We start from the raw sequence: 5,000 nt of genomic DNA, 5'->3' as shown, positions 1-5,000 counted from the left end.
CACTTTTACACTGTTGGTGGGATTGTAAACTAGTTCAACCATTATGGTAATGGTGACTTTAACGCCCTGGGTTGGTGGGCATGGGAAGGATACAGAGAAGACGTGTAGATTATAGAGTCAACCCCCAACTGTTACTCACAAGGCAGGCTTGGGAGACAGAGAGCCTGGGCCAAATTTCAGCTTGCCCTGCAAATCTGGGTGAGTTCTAGAGTCCTGCAGATTCTATTTCCACAGAATGTTAGAGCTGAAGAGAACCAGGGAGAGCATCCATGTCTTCCTCTTATTCTACACATGAGGAAACATGATGCAAATTAGTTGTAGTTTTGCTTTGTTTGATTTGTTGAATAAATAAATCTAGTCCCACCCTTTCATATTATAGATGAGGAAACTGAATCCAGAGAGATCCCTCAAAAGCCTTAAGGCTATCTCAAGATGATTTTTTTTCCATCCTTGGATAGATAATTCCATCATTCTGAGTCTTAGTGTTCTTATTAGAAAAAATGATCACAATAATCTCAGCTCTGTTTATTTCACAGAATTTAAAAATCAAATAATACGAAAGACATGAAAGGGCTTTATAAACTATAAGGTATTATTCAGATAAAATTATTTTATTGCCTATGTCTTCATCCTCCTCTCCTACCCAGTGCCTTCTCTCACCCAAAATACTGCATGCCTTCTTATAAATATTTTCTTGGAGAGACATACTTGGGTAACTTTGAGATAAGTTGGGGTCTTGGAGGGTGTTATACTCCCAGGGCAGGGAATTATTGCCATTGCGTATCTAGTTGCAAAGGACCACTTTAACATATGGAGCTATGTTTACCACAATGGCAGCATCTGCCCGGTGTTATTTGTATGTATTTCCTGCTTGTTTTTGTGTGTTAGGGAGTGGTGTAAGAACAAGGCTTAGGGACAACTGAAGTACTATTTGTAAAACTGCCTTAACTATTGGAGTTCTCTGAAGGTAAACGGAAAACATTCATTTGGCTTGAAATTGGAATCCCAAGACCTAGGTTTATTTTGGCTCCATCACTTTTGGTATGACCTGGGGCAGAGCAAGTCACTTAAATCTTGTGAGTCTCAGTTTTCTCATTTGTAATTAATAAGACTAAAGGGATAATGCTATCCACCCTGTACTGCACTGGGAACAGTGAGCTAATGCACATGAAAGTGCTTGTGAACTGTAAATAGCTGTAAAAACAACCTCTCGGTTGTTTCCTTGTAACAGGGGAAATTCCCCAGAGACATGCTCTGAAGTCGTCTTTGGCATATTTCCTTTACCTCAGCAGGGACCAGCTAACCCTCCAGCCAAGGGAAATTGATTTAAATATTTGATTTTAGGGCCCAGCCCTTAACCTAGCTTCACCTCTCTTGCTGAAACATCCTGGTTTTCAAAAAATACCAACAGTACTAGCTTGGGGCAAAATTTTTGAAGCAAATCAAATATATTTTCACCTACTCCCTCTTTTTGTTTTTTCATTTCAGCATCCCCTCCCCTAGAGGAGGTAGAGTGCTGCAGAAGAAACAGCATTCTGAGAAGTTGTATGTCCTAGTTGTTAATAGCTTATGCTTGGGAGGTAAATAGATTTGGGCTGAATCTTTGTTTCACCATTTACTGGTTGTGATTTTGGACAAGTTATGCAACTTTCAGCTCTTGATTCCCCAGATTCCTTGTCTGTAAAATGGGGCTAATAATTTGACTACCTTATGGGGTGGTTAAAAGCCTTAAATGTAGCAGTGCCTGGCACAAATTATGTTTCCAGTAAATGTAGCTTTATTTTTATTTACACTATGGTTTTGCTCTCTCAGAGTTATTTATATTTTAAAGTTGCCAGACTGGAATTAGACACTGTCTGAAAGAATGATTTCTAGTTTGGAGCGTTAAGAACTTTCCTACATCTTAACTCTGCTGACTTGCTAGTTTGTACAGGTGAGTCTTCAGGGAACATTGGTACAAATTTGAATACAAAACATAATCTTGATGTTTTGGCGGGATAATATTTCCACAGGCCTTTCGCTTTATACTTTTTTGGTGATTTTTCTTTTGGTTTTGCTTACAGATGATCAGAAGTGCTTTTCCTGATGTTGATTATTTCCTAAAAAATATGTGCATCCCTGTTCTGTTCAGGAGCTCCTCACAACTGGCCAGTTGGAGTCTGTATTGCCTGATCAAGGCTTTGACGTTGACTAAAACAAACAAAAATGAAGATTTTTTTTCCTGGACTTCAGAGAACACACAAAAAATATGTGTCTCATAGGGCTGAGCTGAATCCCTAGAAGTATAATAGCTATGGTTATAGAACAAGGGCTCAGCTTGTTTAGTTTCATTATTTCTGATTTGGGTCATGCATCTGTGAATCAGCCTCAAATTCATTTTGTCAGTTTATAAATTGCCTTTTGTTCCATGAAGTTGTGCCTAACAATTTATTTCTCACCCATACAGAAAAACTGTGGGCCAAATTGTGTGTTGTGTACTGGGTCGGGGGGCAAATATGTGGTTACTGGTTGGTTGAACATTTTTCTTTATAGAAATAATAGAACCAGGAGAATAGGAAAACACACTTAACAGGATGAGGAGTGAAGGATTATGGTGTTCAGGCACTCAAACTGATAACTTTTGTCACATTTCTTAACATAGAACCTCAACTATTGCTTTTATGTTTCTCACTATTGATGAAATGAGGTCTGTGAAAGCACTTTGAAAATGGGAATGCAGTATAAAATTCTAAGATTATTATTTATCAGCTTAGTGTCAGTTATGGAATACTCTTGTTAGATAACATTGAACTTTTTATTTTTGCAGCAAGATATTATTGGTATCCTTTCTCCTCTGAAATGGTTCTAACATTGATTTCTAAATGAAGCACATTCTGGAATCTGACAATTATTCAATCTCCAGGATGTCTTGAGTCCAATATAATTTAAACAAACTAACAAACAAGCTGCAGTCATGAGTAGTCAAAATGGTAGCTGTAAGAGTCTGTCTTTTTGTTTCTGAGATTAAAAGGCCTCATTTTACTCATTTTGGGTTTATAACTGTCAGTTCTTCTCTTCCTTCCTGTTTTAAGTAGGAAGTGCTGGTAGCATTCTACATAAATAAGTACTCCATGTTGCATAACAGTTATCTCCTTTCAGACTTTGAAGAGTGCCTCAGATAGTCTTGTTGCACGTAATAGGTTCTCACAAGAGTCAGTCAGAAGTGTTTTGTAAATGAAGAAAAAGGGCTCGAAATACCTCCTCCACCCTGTGTATGTCTTCTTGAAAGTATGGTTTGTCTGCTAAATGTGTGACACTAACTCTAAACTTGTCAGTCCAACAGGGTCCACCCTGAAGAAAATTAGAAAATAATTGAAATGAGTTCTTCCTGACTTCTCTTTTATTAATAGCTATTTTTCTTCCTTTTATATCTTCTGCTGCCCAGGCATCCAGTGCTTCTGCTCATTTTCTATTTGTCTTTTTGTATTAGTCAGGGTTCTCTAAAGGGACAGAACTAATAGGCTAGATGTGTATATGAAACGGAGTTTATTAAGGAGTATCAACTCACAGGATAATATGGTGAAGTCCCACAACAGGCATCTGTAAGCTGAGGAGCAGGGAAGCCAGTGTGAGTCCCCAAACCTCAAAAGTAGAGAAGCAGACAGTGCAGTCTTCAGTCTGTGGCCAAAGGCCCAAGACCCCCTGGCAAACCTTTGGTGTAAGTCCAAGAGTCCAAAAGCTGCAGAACTAGGGGTCTGATGTTAGAGGGCAAGGAGCATCCTGCATGGGAGAAAGATTAAGGTCGCAAAACCCAGCAAGTGAAGTCCTTCCACGTTCTTTCTTCTGCTTTATTCTAGCCATGCTGGCAGCTGACTAGATGGTGCCCACCCAAATTGAAGATGGGTTTGCCTCTCTCAGTCCACTGACTTAAATGTTAATTTCCTTTGGCAACACCCTCACAGACACACCTAAGAACACTACTTTGCATCTTTCAATCAAATCAACACTCAATATTAACCATCACACTCTTTCAGCATGAGACACTTATCACAACATCACTTTTAGTGCTTGCTTTACACATACTGAGGTAAAAAAATGATTTCTCCAATACTTTTAATTGATTAATCACATTATACTTCATTCACGTGTATTTTCTACTTTTTAATTGGAAACTTATTTTGGTATACCAACAAAAATACATTCATTAACTTCAATCTGGAAAATTTATTTTCTTTAGAAAATTAATACTATATCTGATCTCTGTGATGATTATTTAAATGTTCATTACAGTTAATGTTTCTAGAATCTATACTACATCCATTTCTTAAAATATAATCCTATGTACAGCTGCATATGAAGTACTGAAAATATCATCTAGAATTACTGGTCACCTGGTGGCTTTACATCCTCCAAATGCAAATCAAACAGAATATGAGGCAATCAGGTAAAGATTATTTTAGTTAAAAGAAAATCTCTAGTCTACAAACTGAAAAGTACAGTTGTTTACTTAATTAGGATTACTATACATGCACCTGAGAATAATTCTGCCTTATAGTCGTTATTTTAGATTTCATGTCATACTCTTTAAATTATAACTAAATACATACCCTACATAAATAAAATATGCTTTGATTTATCCATTTAAAATATCATCATTGTAAACATTTTTATGAAATACAATAAACTGAAACTAAGAAAAAATTATAAATCCACTTTCCTTTCTTGATTTAAGTTATTGTGCTATTTCTATCCATACTATATTTCTAAAATAACAGGTCACTATAATTTTTCAAAACGTGGACCAACATTGCTTTTGTTTTGTTCTGTGCATGATATGCTTCATAACTGCCATATGTTTAATTTTCAAAAAATGAAATTCATACCTTTCAACAAACTTGTCCTATTTTTATAACCAGTGCTTCTATTCTTATGCTGACTGAGATTCAACTGAAGGAAGTGGATTTGAGAAGTCACTAATGATTCGGTGTAAATAATTTTTTTTCTAAAATGACTTTTTTTTC

The sequence above is a fragment of the Piliocolobus tephrosceles genome, chromosome 12 (assembly GCF_002776525.5).
Source record: "Piliocolobus tephrosceles isolate RC106 chromosome 12, ASM277652v3, whole genome shotgun sequence".
Lineage (NCBI taxonomy): Eukaryota > Metazoa > Chordata > Mammalia > Primates > Cercopithecidae > Piliocolobus > Piliocolobus tephrosceles.
This window is presented reverse-complemented; position numbering follows the sequence as displayed.